The sequence below is a fragment of the Haliotis rufescens genome, unplaced genomic scaffold (genome assembly GCF_023055435.1).
Source record: "Haliotis rufescens isolate VD_foot unplaced genomic scaffold, xgHalRufe1.0.p SCAF_2, whole genome shotgun sequence".
In the NCBI taxonomy this organism is placed as follows: Eukaryota; Metazoa; Mollusca; class Gastropoda; order Lepetellida; family Haliotidae; genus Haliotis; species Haliotis rufescens.
The window spans coordinates 12,574,591-12,595,041 of NW_025963890.1; positions in this window are offsets into that span (position 1 = coordinate 12,574,591).

Genomic DNA, 20,451 nt, shown 5'->3' on the forward strand with positions numbered 1-20,451 from the left:
TGCCGACAGACTAGGGTCAGAATCAGGGCGAATGTGTGATTAGTAGCAGCAATCAGCAGATCCTTGAACGATCAAGGGACGCGACTCTGAACAGCTAATTGTGGCACCTTACCACTTGTGTTCCCTACCAGCTACACGCTTACGGCATTGTCCAGTTATGTAATAATTCAACGTTTTGAGTGATCAAATATATTAATTTTGTACATATAAACCTTAAAGTCCATATATCTCCCTCAGGGGTCAATCTTTGTGAATGAACAGTACTTTCGGCAACGATTTTCCCTCCCTGTGTCAACAGAACACCAGTGGATGTTTAATGACGTCCAGTCTAGACTGATGCAAATGTTCAAGCTAAGAGACAATGTGCAAATGGCCCAGGGTCAGAAGCTTGTAATACATAACCCAACGGTGTTGGCTATGTCGTTTTTCAAACAGAGTTTAAAGAAGATATAAACTTATTTCTTAGTAAATGATTTCTAAATTGCGTTTTAGTGTCAACATGATCATTATGTTATGCAAGGATGTTTTCTTCTCTTCACCACACTTCTGCGAAAACGGCGATGCTCTACATGTTCCCTCGATTGCTAGATCTCATAACAGATTGTTTCTATTTCATTCCATCAACCATAGCAAGCTTCGATTGATGTTTTACGAGGAAGGTGTTAAGGGGTTTCTGATGTACACAAAATATTTATCTTTACTGTGTGAATCGAAGTCGTTCCTCATAGATATAGCTAAATCGAATTCGTTCCTCATAGATATTGCTAAATTATACAGACCATCCCCATTCAGGATCATAAACATGCTCAAATAATGATCATCTAAAATTGAAGGCATTGCCAGGAATTACCTAACTGAGCCATTTTACGATACGAATCAGTACCTCCAGCATTAGACAAACACATAGTCTCTGAAATGAACATATTTGACAAATGATAACAGTTGTTAATTATTGTTGATAATAAAAAGGAGCCCAGAGACCCCCTTCAAACTGCAGTAATCGTGTCTTACCAAATATTATAGATTTGCTTGGGCTGTATTCGATATATTTGTTTCAGGCTGTGATAGACTACTCCAGCATGAGCAAATTTACGCAAATTTAATTTGCCGAAGAAAGAGATTATCTGAATGGGGTGATTTGAAAAATGTTGTGGTAAAAATGACAACTAAAATAGGATCGAAATGAACGCAAACTGTATACAGTGTATATGGAGCTATAACGTCAGACTCTCAACTGATATCATTTGTCTTCATACTCGACACAATGAATTGATGCTCAGGGAACAACCAACGGTTTTCTCCCCACCGCCTCTTTCCACCTTTCCAGCTTATTGCTGGTGTAACCAATTAATCTGAAGTAGTGCGATCACGTCTTTCCGGTGACAGCAGGCACATTTGCACTCGTGTGTCTGGTGCAATGCACTTTGCAGTCATCATGAATTTGCACTGGGAAGGGCCACCCAGATTCCTGATAAATCTCATCATAAGTCGTCAGTTGACCACCACTAAGGAAGAGCAGACACCGGTGAAAAAATTAATTCATTTCTTTTCTCAAGTTATGTAATCACATGCATCAGATTGTTAGACTGCTGATAAGTTTTTGTCTGGGTGATTGGGTTGAAATCTGAACCCCGCTGTGCGGAAATTGGTTTTGACAAGAAGCAGGTTATTCCTAAATAATTTACCATTGATGTTATCTTGGTTTAAGGTCATTTTGACATTATTCATTGATTTGGGAAATGTAATGTTTCAATGAAGTGAGAATTGGTTTATTTAGCGCATAATGGTGTTATTCCACCCATAAACCCTCATAGCATTGTTTGCCCCACTGCTCATTTCTCCTGCAGTCGTGTCGCTTGACAACACCCTTTGATGTCTGTAGCAGTGTCTCAGATCGAAACATTACATGTCTGAACTGCCATGTGGGGCAATTGTATAGCGTTACTTTATTGATACACAGCATGAATCTGATCGAGAGACCGCTATAACAAGTCAACAATCGAATGCATTCAATAATGAAGACGACTCGATTCGAATGCAGCACCGAATGCCACTGACTGAATGCTTCTGAGTGACGAGAGCTCCATGTATACAGTTATAAACATTACAAAATAGTTTCCATCCAATTCACGATTCCGCCCTCTTATATGAAATTAGGTGTGTGGAAATGTATTGGGACCTAACAAAACTAGTCAGACAATCGGATTCCCGGCCAGTTCCTAACTCAATATATTGCGATGTAGTGCTTGCACTTAAATGTCTCCCTGAAGAGCACCAGTATATTAGCCTCAAAGCGTACAATGTTGTCCACTGCACATATATAGAGCTGCAAACAGTACCTATGCTGATTGACTCAAGTATGTGTTGATCTGTACTGCCTGATCAGGCTGCTTGATGAAGCAGGGACTCCAAGAGGACGCTGGCCAAACCATCGAGTCAAAGGTCTAAAATTTGTCTTTGGTCTCAGTAATGGACGCAAATTCGGCCAAACACATCTGATTTATTTATAGTCGGAAGGGGCACTGTGAGACGGAAGGGGTTATTGTGAGAATGTTGCAGTTAACGAAGCACTTCTTTTCGCCAACAGTGCATGTATTACTGCTACGGCATTGGTCTTTAGGACCTTATTCGCACACACGAGCATCCTGCTTTCGCTGACCATAGTGAACATGAATGCTTATCACGAAGGGGCATCATTGTTGATGCTGATTACTTGCATAAAGCGTGCTTGGTCAAAACGAACACGAATCTCTTTGTTGTTATTCTAGCTCTCATGGACAATTTCTCCCCATCTTGAAGCTGTATGGATAAATTTGAACTCAGGTTGAATCGTTGGGTGTAATCGTTTCCGTCATGGCGTTGTTCACTGCCAAGAATAATCGATTCGCTGCTAAACTTTAAGATCTGAAGATGTTTGCTCACCGTTTCGGCGCAATCAAGAATTTCCATTTGAAACAGCAGCATTCCTAATAACAATGGGACTCTCCGATAGGTCTATGTTACTACGAGATTGAGTCTGTGTAAGCCATGGATTGATTGAACTCGGGCTTGTTTAAACATTCATCTTACATAATATGTGTTTCGAGAAGCCGCTATTTAGCACTGCCAATGTATACATGTGAGGCATGCTTAGCAATTTGGCCATAACCTCTTAAACCTTTAAACTTCAAGATAGATTACATAAGGAATCGACCATTTTCAGAGGAAACAAATTAGTTTCGACACGGAAAAATATATTGATCTTCTTTGGGATGAATTAATTCATCACCAGAAGAAAACAGGTATTTTAATTACGATGTATAAGGACGCGTACAATTGTTTACTTTCATTAAAATCTTCGATATTAAAGAGAGATACATTCAGATTTGCATTGCATCTCTGAAATGTGTAATTTACAGAAAGAATCATAGTGAGTGAGTGAGTTGGGTCCAACGCCGCCTTTAACATTATTCCAGTTATATCGCGGCGTGTCAGCTTAATGTGGGAGGAAAGCCTGAAGTGATGCAGGTCTTAGACGTTTAGCTATTCGGTGAAACCCACGAGCACGGGTATGCTGCTGACAAACCTAGAAACATAATCGGTGCGATCCGGGATTCGAACCCACAATCATAGGTTTCTGGTGTGCCCAAGGAACGCAACTCTGTATAGCGAATCGCGGCGCCTTAGACGACTGGGCCACCCTGCCCCTACGCTACTTTGAACAGTATTTCACGTACATTACAGCGTATCAGCTTCACGGAGGAGGAAAGCCGAAGAAGGGAAGTTACGCAGATCATAGGCATTTATCGCTTTGCGACCATAGGTACATGTACATGTATGATACTGACAAACAAATATCTATTATCAGAGTAATTATCAACGGATCCTGGAACAAATAAGGGACGCAACTATGCAAAATGAATTGTGGCGCTTACAACCACTTAGCCGCCATAGCTCATTAAATAGATACACGTGCGTAACTTCTACCGGCTTCTGAAACGATGCAACACTTTGGCCGTACAGTTTCACTCCTTGAAACTATTCCAGCTAAACATCTGTATTAATCATGAAGTATCTTTAATGAAGACGATGGGCGGGGTGCATCTGGAGGACAAGCTCCTTATAAAGGTCCCCAGTGTATTGGTATATATTGGCTGGCTGCTGGGCGACACCATCTTTCATTGTCCGAACTCATTAGTGTGACAGCACATCCACATGCGTTTGAAGATAGTGACCAGTAAGATATAGAGACGGTGATACTAGGGCATCATACATGTCTGTGAGCCTGTACCAAATGTGGATCATATGGAAATAATCTCCCTCTTGGACTGGTCTTGATACAAAACAGATCCCGTGGAATTCCAATAAATTCCCATATAATGTATCTATCCTTATTTCAGAGTGTCGACTGAATTGAGGATCGGGTGGTTACTTGTGTGACCTTACCGATTACGTGTCATAGTTAACCGAATGCGTTGGCCCTTGCTCATTCTATCAACCACTGGTTGTCGGGACCCGGATTGATCATTCACAAGGCGTCATGATAGTCATGTAGCTGGAATATTGCTGACTTCTAAGTAGTAAATCAACACTCACTCACCTTGTCTCGTTTCCTGAGTAATCGTGGTTTTCTGAGGTTCAATGTTTCTAATGCTTATTAAAGTTTATTTTTTTATTTCAATATTTATAAAGTTTAAATGTAAGTTGTGTTTTGGCTGACTGCGATTACTAGTCAAAACTAATACATAATATTAAATCGACCCCACGTAAACCTTGTTATTTGAAAATCTGTTTGATAAGATCTTATGCTACACATACTATTTCGCAGGTCCGGTTTCAGAATTAAGAATTGACAGGCAGGTTTATATTACAAGCAACACGAACACATGTTAACCTGTCTCTCATCATGCTGAATGGCTGCCTTAGGATGGGAGCCCTTCAAGAGTCGAGTACACTACCTCAGCCCACCAGCACTCAACACTGGACGGGTCACGCCTGCCACAGTCGCACTCGCCAATAGCACGTTTGGCTAAATTAAGGGATCTAACGTCCTCTCACACATTACGCATCACAAAATCCCAGTCACAATCATAGAATGCTCAAGGAAGAATGGTATCCCTACAGGTACGCCAAAGGCTCTGGGTTACAGATATTTGTTGGCAATGGTATCGATCGTGAAATGTTCAAAATGTGTAGTTATGAACACCACCTGGTCCTTTCTACAAATGGACGCATGTTGCAATTACAAATAAAAGAATAATGTAGGCTAAAATATGCGGATGATCGTGTTTGTCCGCGAGCATACCCCTCATGATAGATCAAGAGGTTTTTTAGATAGTCATTTCAGCTGCAACTGATGCTCCATTGCCATTAGGTTAATTCTGATATGCACGTTTTTCAATATTTTGACTCTTCAATATCTGTTAGTGCTACCAGTTAAATATATTTAACGATAACTGCATGCACGCCGTTTAGCAGATAATTTTATTTTCTCAATAAGCGCGAATGGATTCAAATAATTTATTAAGTGGTTTACTTTTACAGAATTTCGTTTTGTTGTGTTTATGACGTATATGAATATGTTACTGTTGAATGATAGTTGAATGTGTTAAGATTTGGGCACCTTCCTTTAATGTTAGTCATTTAAAGAGAGATGAAGCTGACTTTGCCCTCCTGGATGTTAAACTGTTTTATCTTTTATCGCTTAACCCGAACTTCTAAATCTGGGAAAAATCGTTTTAATTCATTTGTGTTATTGAAGTATTTTGATGAAATGTACCGCAAAGAAAATTATGACCATGGCACCTTTCATGCGTGGGTAATTAACGCGTGTTCAATTCAGCGTTCCTCACAATGCTTTCGTCCTCAATTAATATGATGCGATGATATTTGCAATAAAGAACCTCCAAAGTAGCTTGATTGGAAACGTGGTTGAAAAGTGGCTTCTGTCTGCATCTTCATCACTCGCCTCAGGTCAAAGTTCAGAAGTTATATACGGTATCAACACTGCCCCATGATTAACTTCAAAGATAAACTATAAAACCCACATAAAAAGGCACAGTGCCTTTTCTTGCCGCAATCCTTTTCGTTATTTCATCAATAGAGCACTAGACTGGAAAATCTCGACTGAAGCGAACGGTTTCGTAATATTAGAAAATCAATGATGCATTACATCGAGAAATGTTATGAGCGTCTTTCGACCGTTTTTATCTTTCACGAGGAGAGTACAAGCTTTCTTTTGTAAGACAGATGTGCATAGGACAGTAGTTTATGACTTCGCCAAACATATATCTTCTTGACAGTCGGATATTCAAACGCTGACAAATGATTAAAAGGAATCTACAATTTACAGGCTTTTTGTATTGGCAAATTGAAGTATGGTGCCTTTTCTTGTACAAGAATCAGTGGAAGTCAGGGGAAAGCAGACAGTAGCTTGTATAAGTCTCATTTACCTATCTCATGCTGTCTGAGATAGATGGTAAGCCTGGTAACCTGACACATAAGGTGGGGATATAGAATGTGAAATTAGGTGGTTGTTTAGAATTTACGTGTGTTCTGGTTAGTTTCTAAACGAGATTGAAAGTTCACAATGTGATTCACTTCACGCGTACCCAATTACACACACTTTCCACACTCAGCGATCCAACGATAACCGGACAGCGACGTGCCCGAGCGATATTACAAGCCCATTAACAAGTGATCAAACAGCTATCAAAACGCCTCATGTATCCTTCATGCACATTATGTATAATGTCTGAATTTATTTAAGACCTAATCTACTGAGTCAGTCAGTCGGTTGGGTTTAACGCCGCCTTAAACAGTAAACGGGAAGGCGATACTTATATGATGGAGGAAAGGAGTCCGACATAGGTGAAGCACACTGTTATTAAATTGAATATTCTTTGCAAAGTCACCGGTGGTGATGTAGGTTTGGATTACCCTTGTAAAGGTTTGATTACAAACACGTGTCACTTAATAGTTACATCAATGTCCAACAACAATCTGTCTTGATTGTCAATTGAACAACTACAAACAACTTAAAATATTAATATGAATAATTTTTTAGAAGAATAAGGTTTCAGGGAAGAAAATGGTTATATTAATATCTTCGTCCCCGAGTCATTTTACATCTTAATGTAAATATATATGTTTGAACACTGTATCATACATGTATGCATGGAACTAGTTTCAAGTTTATAGGGATTCAAACGTAATTGAGAAGCATCCAAGAAAGTTGAAACTACCATTCATAAATTTAAATGTAGCGCAGCAACTTTTCGGTTCTCTTGCTCCAGTATATTCTTGGAGATATTAAGTTTCTTATTGCTTTAATTTCGACTTTAAAACTCGATGCCACAAAATGATTTCCATGTAGAATAAGGCCAAGCAACCTATGTGGACACGCTATGTTTATGCACTACAACGACACATGGTCGTAGGTAAGGTTCTTGAGATGTTCTCAGTAAGCCATTTTAACCATCTTTTCAAACCATACCATTATAATTGTTAGCTATGCAAAATTACTATACATTCAGGAGGTTGCAAAGCATAACTGGTTCAAGGTGGCCCGAAGGTTGTGTCATTGACCGGCAATCGTAATTGCAATACTGTGAAAATGCACCTCTAAGCGCCAGTGATCGTTCGAGATTATAACATGCGTAATTTCTCAAACTGGGTTGCCCCTGTCAGTAAGATGTTGGGAAAGGCGTGAAAAGAAACAGACATATCCATCAAATGTCAGATATTGAGTGAAAATAGAGTTCTTACCTTCGTTGGCATTTCTTTCTTTCCTAAAATCCCGTGTTTTCCCCTTTTTCATATCTTAATGAAATTATTGAAGCGTGTATTATTGAAATCAAAATGAATGGTGACTTAACTGTGCATTCAAACTTATTCGCACGGAGAACTTTGTTTAAGAATTCTGTACAAATTGATGAAATTTGAATGACTTCACGGCACCTTTTTGCACGATGGGAGAAAGAATCAATAAGGTTGGTTGGATAAACTACAAGTCGATATTACGTATCACTGTACAAAATTCAGATGTGCACTCAAAAAACCTTAAAGAGTCCTGATAGCAAACCTGGGTGAACGTCATTTTTGTTTTACTTTCGCAGTTTATGGTTTACAACAACAAGGCGAATGAGAATTCTTAAATAAAAGCCTTCACGTGTAAGAACCGAAACATAGAGATATGTCATGAGCATGCGTGTATCAATAACTGTCATATCGTGAGGATACCTGTTATCCTGCCCCACAGACAAGGAAAGACGGGAACATATGACACAAGTCAACACAGAAAATTGCATTGCACATCAATTTGTCGAAAGATCCGTCAAATTTCAAATTTGAATTTGAATACTCGATTTAACCTAAACATTTGAAATGTACAAAGCAAATGCGTGTGCTGCTGGATGTTTGCTCGACATAAAGGAAAACTAATAATTTGAAAGTTGAAGTCATCACTCTTGTCCTACAGTCTTGTGGATAGTTTTTGTCACTCTTTATACATAGATCTAAATGTACAACAGATGAGGCAGTTGCACTGGTCTCTGTTATTTCCGGTGGGTAAAATCAGTGGAAGAAAAATGGCTATTTGGCCATCACTGAACTCTTTCTGATCATCAATATACGTGTACGTGAAGCCAAAGTTAAACTTCGAGGCCAAACATAACTTGTTTTGAATTTGACTCGTATGCTAAAGAAACAGATCAGAAAGGTGGGGTTGGGGTTTGGGGTTGGGGTTTGGAGGTAATGGAACGATTGGCATCCAGGGAGATGTCTACCTAAATTTAATGTCACCAAACTTCATATAGATGTTATCAATGAGAAAGTCCAGCATTTCACATATTGTTTTGTCAGTATCCTTCAGCTGACATAAGTTTGCAACATTTCAGGGAAATCCTTTGAGTTTTTGAGAATCCGCTTCGTATTAAGTCCTCTTGTCCCACATATTTGATGTGAACATAGAGAAATTCCTCCCAGGATTGTATTAAGGACTGTGGTAATTTGGTGGTGCATTTATTGGGCTCATCAATATTAATATATCTCTCGTTGTACGGAGTTTTGGAATCAAGTACAAAAAAGGAACTGACTTGTCTTCAAGGTTTAGCGTCAAGCCAAAAGTTTATGGTACTGATGCGTGGTTTTGAGTTCTTCCTCAGTTAACGTACAGGCCTTACATGTATATGTGGCATTTCTTTGTTCGAACAGTTAATATAGTGACGCTTACAAACAATATTATAATTGGTTATGGTTTATGAGACTTTGTAAGTCGGAACTACAAACTGTTCATGTATGGCAGGCAGACTTTGGATGACAGTTGATTGGGACAGAAGGGGGTGATTCCAATTCCCTTTCCTCGTTTTAAGTTTGTTTATTCTATCAATGACAACACGACTTTATCCAATATGAAAGAAATCCAACTGGTTCATCTTCATTTTTAGCCATTTTTGCATACCTTCGACAGCACCAAATGATTTAAAAGTTGGATTCCAAATCGGTACCAGGCTGCTCAGCCTGCGGACATGCTGGCACACATACACCCTTTCGTCACGACAAGGCTTTTAATCTGTGTCTAACAACGTGATAGCATTTTAACGAACAGATATTGTGTCTTTCCGTTGTTTTTCTTCTCCCTATGGCTTTGTTGTTGTAGGCGTTATTGCAAATTTGCAGATGCTTACCCCTAGCTACCAGCTAGTTGTTGGTTGGAACCACATATACCCACGAATAAGGAAATGTGTTTTGTTGGCACCATACCGTTGCTGGCTCCCTATAATAGTCACTGTGGCCTTCATCCAACAAGTACACGTAGCTGACGCTTAAATTGTATTAAAATGCGGCGTTTATCCTAGGTCTACCTTTAGCTTAGCGTTGTAAAATTTACAGGCACATTGAAACACCGAATGTGCATATATATATATGCTATATATTAACACACACACACACACACACACACACACACACACACACACACATACATACATACATACATATCTTCAAGGACAAAACTAACCCATAAATGTTTGTTTTTTGTGTTTGAGAAGGTACTCTAAGCAAAGCATGGATTTAGTTTGCGGTTTTGCAGAGTTATCAATATCAAATGAAGAGTCGTCGATAATCCCCGATTGTTTTTCGCTGTAAGCACAAGCAAACAAAAGGTTGAAGACAGATGTGATATGGTCGTCATATGACATTACCTGAGTCAGTCATGTTAGTGTGATTTGAAACCTCTGATCGACAAATCAAATTCACTATTTTAAAGCATTTCTTGTGAAAAAACATTGTTACATTAAGACGCAGATGCTCATGAAATGGTAGCACTGAAACCTTAGAGTAGCAACAAGCAGGATTCGTTGAGGATCCAGAACTAGGTTGTTTTGCCATATTATGGATTCAATAAAAAAGAAAAAAGTGAGACCTAGTCAAATCAACAGTCAAATCCTGGTATTATAACATCAAACACATCCCTGTAATAGAATAGTTCTTCTGGATCCAGTCCATGTCAAAGGCAGATTATAGTGATCAGTTTAATGATGTCTGTTCTGTATCCTCAACAAGATAGGATTAGTGTAATTCTGTCAAGAAACCTGCCGTTGAATAGCGTAGGTCGTTAAATCCGCCTGTTAGCTGTGACGACTGACAGCAGTAGATTGGGTTCGTCAGGGAGACACAATGGCATGGGTATACTTGTGCAGTTCCAAGTGAGAACTGAACTGCCTCTAGGAAAGATACATTTTTCTCGGGTCCAGATATGCCGAATGTAATAGATATGACTCCAACTATCTATAAGTGTGACGGGATAAGTATTCTATCATTATATATCAGTGTGCCTAAAGAAGGAACTTCAATGTGAGAATCATGAAATGCCTTTTAAATCATAATGATAGATGTCTAAAAGGTTACTTTAACGAAAATGGGACCGAGATTTTTTCCGGAAACCCAAACTTTTGACGAACAATGATGCACTTCCAGATACCTTTGCGTTAACAGGAAAACGCATGGGTTTTGAATGACCTGAACCACACCTTCCAGTATAGCTAACTGTCCCGAGTCTGTTTTTATTGCCGCAAAGCCTCAGTCGTCTGTGAATATGTTTTTTTAAATGGAGACATTTTCCCTTTTACTCGACATAAATTCCTACCGCCGACGTGCTCAGTGTATAATAGGGAGTCCTTGGTGATAGTTCCGAACAATTCATCAATGTCGTGTTTCCTTACCAACTGAAGCCACGGTTACCTTATCAGGGGATAGGGAATATCTAACTTCGTCGTAAATCATGATAATACGTAAACTATATGACACTGTATGACGTTGTGTGTCATTCATGCAGTTTATTTGTGTACTCCGTCGATCATTCTTAGAAATCATTGGTACGCAATGAACGATTTGTGTTTTTTTCCAGGAAATGCATGGCATTTGTGTATTAAAATCTGTTGATTCTAAGACTTCACAAAATTTAATTAATTTGGTAAGGGCAGGTGTCTCTTTCCTCTGATGTTCCTCGTTGCTTGTAAGCACATTATTGGTTGGATGAACCCATATGTCTCTGTAGAATAATGAATGGGTTTACGCATGTCAATTGTCTTGATTTACTGACAAGAGGGCTTTGCTGTGACTGCGAACCGATCCTTTTCCAGAAAGAGTAATCAAGATTCAAGTAAGCCTGGATATATCTTGACTTATTTATGTATATAAAAAGTGACATCACAACATGTGAAGTATATTTGAGCATGCCACGGTGACGTACAACAGAAAAAAACATGTTCACAAACAAGGATGACTTCATTTGTGAGCTGGATATTTTTATGTTAAGTTGTTAGAATCAGAGCGTCATATCGTCATTATATGTTTTCATTTTCTTTCATTAATCAATGACCTACAAACAATAAAACATCCTGCAGGTGTGGGCAAACAAAGAATTCTGTTGATCCAATTTTCCTCACATGTGTTCATATGAATGAAAATTTGACTTTACAGCACGTGCATGTGGAGTAAGCCTAAATGTGCCAAAAAAGCTGATTTTCAAGGTTTTCGGGGAGTTTTGTTAAAGATATACTTGAAGCCTAAACCTTGCACCTAAAAGGAAGAAAAAATGTATGGTTATCAGTCTTTTGAAACTGTTTTGCTAATTTTTATGGCAATAGTGCAAAGTGACCCAAGACGGATCCTTATCTTAACTGTAAAACCCTAACCTTAATCAAGTGAACTTTTTGATAAGATTAACGGATCACTAATTTTGAAACAATCATCATCAGAAGTTAGGTAGCCACTATTTTTTTCAAGGATGAATTCAATGTTATGCATACAGAAATGTGCGGCCATTTAAGGATGAATATGAATTTATTGCGTACTAAAACAACATCAGCAAAATATAAAACTAATTGATGTTGAAACTGAGCCAGAGTGTACTAAGTACCTTTCATGCCAAACAGCTTCATTTCTCAATATATGTACCACATTTGTGTTAATAGTGTACGGAACACATAGCAATTATATCACATACACTCTATTTGTATGCAACCTCAATTTCAAACGGCTGTAGTTGATTTATAGGCTGGATCAGGTTTGTCGCCATCTGCAAATTAACCGAGAAGCGCGATGGCTAAACAAGGCATTTATGCTGGTCCATGTTGCAGCTGATATAATTACAACAATGCATTACATTGATTCTCCGATAGAATGTCATGATTTCAAAGGAAACAAAGGGACATAATTATGATTTGTGGCCAAAGATAAGAAACTAACTGAACACTATGTGTCTTGAGAATATCAGAGCCTCTGAAATGTTATCAATGATGAGTAAAACTCATTACTCGGAAAATAATTTTGCTTAAAATTAAAATTGCTACTCCCCATGAGATTTGAAAAGCTCGGTTCCTTGTCGTCGGCTATGGTGTATTTACTGAATATGGGATCCGCATTACAAGAGATTGTTAACGTCCATAACATTTATTGTGTGTCGCAAGATGAGAACATGAATATTACAAAATGATATTCAGACACATTTAGGTTCAAACTTACTCGTAAACACTTACTCATGTTAAACAAACATGAACTATGTTTGACGATACAATGCTACAAATCGACCATTCTCCTGATCAATTTTGATTATTACTTTCGGTTGTAAAATTCAGGAGTTCGTACATTTCGTTCGTTTGTTCCTTATCCATCCGTTCTTCACTCCTTCATTCATTCTTCCTTCCATCCATTCTTTATTTCATCAATCCTCCATCCATTTGTTTCTGTCTGAGTATGGTTTTACGCCGCTTTTAGCAATATTCCAGCAATATCACGGCGGGGGACACCCGAAATGGCCTTCACACATTGTACCCATGTCGGGAATCGACCCCGGGTTTTCGGCGTGACGAGCGAACGCTTTAACCACTAGGCTACCCGACCGCCCCTCCATTTGTTTCTTCATTTGTTTGTTCGTTCATCAATGTAGTACCCATTAGGGAGCACAGGTGGCCCAGTCGTCTAAGGCGCCGTGATTCCCTGTGCAGAGTTGCGTCCCTTGGGCACAACAGAAACCTATGATTGTGGGTTCGAATCCCGGTTCGCACCGATTATGTTTCTAGGTTTGTCAGCACCACACCCGTGCTCGTTGGTTTCACCGAAGTGGTAAAAGTCTGAGACCTGCATCACTTAGGGCTTTCCTCCAACATTAAGCTGACACGTCGTCATATAACTGGAACACTGTTAAAAGCGGCGTTAAACCCAACTCACTCGCTCACTATTACCCATTAGAGACAATACAATATAGTCATGCAGTTCATGTTTCTTTCCTTTTCGTTATTCTCCGTAAGGATTCCGGGGGTTAAATAGGTCCCCCAACTTACAATGTTTGTCATGAACGCCGACAAGTGAAGATCAGGTCGCGGTGTGTGTACTTGCTGCTTTTTCGTAATTGTGGTATCTTCTTATTATGATGTGAATCCTATTTCTGGTGACCCCCGCCGTGAAATTGCTGTAGTATTGCTAAATGCGGCTAAAAACACACACTCACTCTCTCATTTTCACAGCTCCTTACTGAACGTACTTCGTGGTACAGTGATTTCTAATTACCACCTATCACCCGTGCTGTTATTTGGGTTAATGGAAATTAAATTTACAGTAATTAATATTTATTTGTTTTTCTCAACATTCCAACTATTATTAAGTAGCAGTACCATTCAACATTCAATTTTGTTTCTTCAGGTTGGTCGTGGTTGGCGATGAAGGTCCTGGTTGAATGGCTAACAGTAGATAAGTTGCCGTTGCATGCAACTTTTACACACTTCCAGTAAATACACCGCGCAGTTGTCAATCCACTATAGATAGCTGTGGTGCAGGCCGCCATGTTTCAACCTCTGAGATACGAAAAACTCTGCACGATACTTGGGTCGTTCCTCATGCTATGATACACGACTTCACTCACTCACTCATTATTTTTTAAATCACAACAATATATAAACAAAATGGATGCTGGAATTTGTAACTTATGTATTGGTGCCCTCACTTTTATTGGTTGAGGGTGGCGAAAAGATTTCTGAGTCACTCACAAATACATATTTCCGGTGTTTTTATGTTTCCAGTGTTCTCCATGTGTTTCAGCTGTTCTCAACCCATCAGACCTTCAATGTAGCTAGACGTTCACATTTCACATCAAGGTAGTCTAGTTAACACCGTCGGAATGTTTTTAATATGCAATTACATATCAGTCCTTCAAGGCACATTTTCCAATTATAGATTAAAAAAACCCATTGCTTTCAGTGACTGTGTACCTATGAAAGAAGTTGTAATGTACGATATGTCTTGTAATAAGAAAACGATTGTTTAACACATCTCGCTGGTGGCGAAATAACACGGAAATAGATTTGTCCAGTGTTTGCAACGAATATTGTTTTTTTTCATATTGTTAATGACAGAGATGGAAATTGTTTCTGTCATGGAATGTCACAATCTCAGTGGGACTCGCAGAATCACTGGAAGCCATTTGGCAGAGTCTCCGAATAAATTACGTTTAGAAAACTTGAATGACATGCATATGGAAAATGAGTATCATACACACATCAAGTTTTACAACTTAACATAATAAACTAACTGTAATGTATACGTACCCTTTTTACGGAACACTAATATAATTAAGGTCGGTACGGTTTTAGCAACATGTGAGAAATGGTTATTTCGCATCACATGAGCTAGCCAAGTCATACACAAATTAAACAAGATTGTTTTTTGATATCCTAAGTTGCAAACTTTCAGCTGACTGTTGTCTGAGATTAAGACATATAGATTGAATTACCGTTTAGCCATACATTTCCGTTATCAGATAAGGTCTGGCGTATTGTCTTTAAACCAAGAATCTATCTCTTTGTGTCTCGCTTGGCTTTAGAAGTGTATCAATCACCCGTGTGCTTAATCTCCTTAAGGCAATGAATATTGTGGTGTTTTAATATTTCTAATTTCAAAGGAGAGAGGTCGATGAAAATGTTTGTTGATGCATACTCATGTTCCCGGTGTTGTTATATTAAAACAGATTCCAAGAAGATTTTCGGTCCTTGATAATTCACAGAGATTCTCATGTATACCCACCAGGATATAATCCTTCGTGCATTACTTACATACTGTACGTTACATGGGCGTACACGCACCCAAGTGACCTTCACTAGACGTAAAAAGGTAGCTATTACGTTTAATATCCAAAACTTCCACAGGATATATCGCTTGGGTGAGAGCGATATCTTCTAGGAGATGAAATTGCATTACAATATCTTGCAGACCGTTGTAACGACATTATTATAATACGTCAGAGTTCATAATCTATCTGTCTCTAAGCTGATTAGCTGTACTTTGTACACCATAGATACTGGTTTTTATTGTTTAGAAATAGAACATTGTAAGATTTATTTTGGTGCTGAACAGAATGTCATCCTCGTGTATTTAGATATCAACACTTGTCGATAAACGTTTACATGTGTGCACATGTGAAATAGCCGGGTAGATAGGAACAATTTGCTATTCAATATATAACAAATGAAACTGTTGGCGTCAATAATAATTATTGTTGAAGACTTGTCAGTTTGGAGTGGCCTATATTGTATTTAACTTTGAACAGTATTAGTCACAAAGAACACATATAAAGATAGAATGGCAAGTTGGAGACTACAATACGGGCGCTGTGGATCAATGTACATGCATCGGTTTCAAGACATCTGAATATTTCGGATTGACGTTAAGTAACTTTATCAACAACTGCAAAGTTTTGGCTTTTTATTCAGATGGAATTAAAAAGGTTATATAGTGCATACTAGAAAATATATTCACGTACATGAAAATGGTCCGTCATTGATTTATCTTCGCCCATGTCGCACATTTAAATATAAAGAATGGCTCTTATTCCTCTTTACTAAACATTCAAACGCATGTACGTGATATGAGTTTTAACTTCATGTTTTGTTCAGCTGTGTAAGTGGTATGATAAGATGAATAGTAGGGGGGTCTTCAATTTCAGGCTTCCTATTAAAAAACTCCACGGTGCTTATATAATAAAGTTTGATCACAACTATGCGTCTCGAGAAACAGAAAAAACGGAGGCTGAGAGACCGTGCGAAATGGTATAAACATTGAAGAACGAAGCGAATTTGCTTTCAATAAAAAGGGAAAACGCACAGATCTTATAAAACTATGTTGGGTCCTTTAAAGACTACAAAACACAGTCCTGTACTTGGGCGTGGGCAATCTAACCTGAATAGAAGTCCACTTCCACTATAACTTTTGCCTTGTTCAAGGCGGATTTCAAGAGCGGTATAACATGGTCTGTTTTCTAATGGTTCGAGAGCGTCTTTGTTCGTCTCATTCGAACATGTACTGCACAAAAAGAAACGTGTAATGAAATATCCCACGAAACGTCGCGAGATGAAAGGTTCCGACAATTTGCTATTCATGATTCCCAAACGAACCAAAGTCCACATTTACATCGTATTGAACCGGGCTCAACCTAAATATTTCCACACCCAACTGTTCTATTCGTCAATACATTGCAAGATTCTATTTAGATCAAGTTAGGTTCCAATTACAAGGTCCCTATGTGGCTTGAAGCGAACAAATAGATATAGTCAATGTGTAAGCTTGGCTGTCACTCTGAAGTAGGCTAGCCTTAACTGAAGGTGAAGAAAAGAAGGATCAGACACTAAAGACTGATCCTACGGGTAACCTTTCCGTAAACATCTTCTATCCGAGGCAATCAATAACGTTAGCAATAACGTTACCTAACTTTCAAACCTGCTGGAAACTTTTGATATATTTGGAATCTTTCTTGGTATTCTCCTCGCATCTGCAAATGCGTCTGGGCTGGGGTTTGGTGTGTGGTATCTTGCTAAATATATAGTTTTAGTTTATGCAAATAGACACACATCCCTACCAAAAGAACACTGTGCCAGGTCAGCTCAAAGAGAAAATGGTGGTTCTGTTGGTGCCCAAGAGCAATGCATTGTTAACAATAACACAAATCTAACTCTAATTCCAAATGTAAGAAACAGAAAAGAGAACAGTTTCTACCACCACTACAATTACCTAGACATAACACTGGAGAGACTAGTTTTAATTTGTAATATACAGCACCGGATCCTTTTTACGTTTTACATTAACAAAATCTGTAAAAAATCAATACTTGGATAGGGGTGAGACTTCCTTCTTTCTTCTCATCTCTGGGCGAAGGCTCTGACAAGGACTAAGTAACAAATATAAACAAAAGTAATGGAGAAAAATTACATTGGTTGCACAGCTTGTTTTGAACAACTGGCAGTAAATGTATATTGCGATGGAGATGAGGATTAACATCCCATCTGAGGATAAGGGTATTGTAAGTAATGGTAGTTGAATGATACTAGACACATTCCTGTTTGTACTGGGGTTTCGAGGGCGCCTTGTTCGTTTCATTCACACATGTGGGCTGCAGAAAAAGAAGTAATTTGCTTTCTGAGTTAAAAGGTTGTTGAGACAAAGGTTGGCGTGAACCTGTCACTATATCACTCAAATAAAAATAAATAATACTTTGAATTACAAGTGACAAACACACAAACATGTGGACGTTTTCTGTCTGTTTCTTGTAAAAGATATTTCAACCTTGTTTGCGTTATATCAATCAATTTTATGTTTTTTATGTTTGTTAAACTATTGTTCCCTGTTAATAGTCACAAAAGCATATTATGGTTGCCTCACATTCAACATTTCCATATCACACATCCGATGTCGGACAATTTCAAACTAAGAGAGTCTGACAATTGTCATTTTACGTCTGATCGTACTTATTTACCAACATAAAAATGTCTTATTACCTTAATGAGGGAGCATCATCACGTCGTAGATCGCTAATGATATCTCTATAGTGTGTGTGTGTGTGTGTGTGTGTGTGTGTGTGTGTGTGTGTGTGTGTGTGTGTGATTACTTTGTATACATTATGTAATTAGGATACTTGTATTTCTTATGAATATTTACTAAGTCTTTATTACTACGGTTCTTGCCAGCAAACACTTTCTGAACGTCGACGTGCAATCGCTGGCGAATTTGCCACAGCGCTCAAAGATCAGTTTGCTTCTTCTCAGTAAATGTCTATGGTAATTATAGCTTTGTTTGAAACAGAGTCTTTGTCTCTTTATACGGTTGTCATAAGACTGATATACATGATACAATGAGGTGGCAGACAAACAAAATTGAACGACTTGACAATGCCAATGTTTTAAAGCAAATTTAAAGAGTCTCCATTAAATTCATTATTGTCCTATCATTAAGGCAGGGCAATTGTTTAATGAGATACGTTATACGGATGCGTATTACTGTTTTCCGCATCAGTATGTACATAGGCATCAAAAGTTAACAATTATCACACACATTGACAGAGGAACACAAACTCTCCGAACCTATCACAACGGTTCTGGTGGGCGGTGACTTGTTTACCGATACAGCTATTCTTGAATCTCTTGAATGGTAACTGTGTGTATAGCTTTATAAGATTGCTTATCACTGGGATTATAAACTTGAGTTGTAGTAGATAGAATGTAGACATGCAGACATTGATGAACGAGAGGGTAATTTAAAGAGGCATGAAGATGCCAATCAGCGTACCGATGATAAATCGAAAGTAAACGATAGTCTGCTGGATGGTAAGACCTTGAATAGTAACGTCTTGGACGGAAGTGACGAGTCTGAAAATACATAATGTTATGTATAACACGGTGTAGAATGACTTCTTCTTGCTCTAACCCCAAAGACGTGTGTCGCAGTTCGCAATGTGTCGATTATTAGGTTACTGTCAATAATGAATCATAAAAAAAACAATAAACAACTCACTAATTAACTTAAGGGTATCATGTATACGTGCAGAAGGAATAATAATAGAACAAAATATTATCACAATTTCAAATTGATTAAGTCTAAAAATCAGTTACCTTAACAGGCTAAAAAACCCGTGAAAAAGTATTTGTTGTCACGCGAATTATTTAACAATGCACGAAACTGCATGGTAAATACAAAGCATCTCCGGATGTAAATGACGTGTTTGTTTGTAGTTTCACGTAGCACTCAGCAAAATTCCACCTATATGGCGACCGCCTGTAAATAATCGAGTCGGGACCAGACAATCCAGTGATTGACATCATGAGCATCTATCTACGAAATTGGGATACGATGACATGAATCATCCAAGTCAGCGATCCTGACCAACCGATCCCGTTAGTCGCCTCTAAGGACAAGCATGGGTTGCCGAAGACCTATACTAGCCCTGGTCGTCACGGGTTTGTAAAATACGACGTGGATTGTGAATGGAATCATTACGCTAGGAGATGTGAAGCGTTTCGCTTCAAATTTTCCCCTGAGGAATAAGACCTGTATGTGCACAGTTTACATTTCATTCAATCATGACTAATTCAAAGAACTTTGTGGGAGGTACCTTTACCTTTGTTCCCTCTGGTACACGGCACTTATAGCGTGTGACTGTTATCATTAACAAAATTGTATCAGCCTGTGGACATTTCGCAAGTGTCAGATGTGCGACGGTTAGAATAATTGGGTACCACGTTTTAACAGATAAGCGTTATTCAGTGTTGGCTACATGTGTGTATAAATCACGCGTATCATGACCCACGTAACATTCAAGGCTGGAGTAAAGCTCTTAAAGTCCTCAGCAAAGCTCTTTAAAAACGTGTTATGGTAGACATGTGGAGGACATTTCCTAATTTGATACCTTTGTGACACATATTATGTCCGATGCAAATACCTATTTTTACTTGTACCATATGTTCCCGAGTTTTATTCAGGTGAACTTGAATTTGCATGTGTTTGTGACGGGTGCAACCGATTGGCAGGATACGGTCACATTTTTTCGACCACCTGGTATCATCACTATTTGATAGTGTTTTAAAATACATGCGCATGATATAATCGGAATTGTACAATACACTCTGCTTTTATTAGAGACTTCTAATGAAT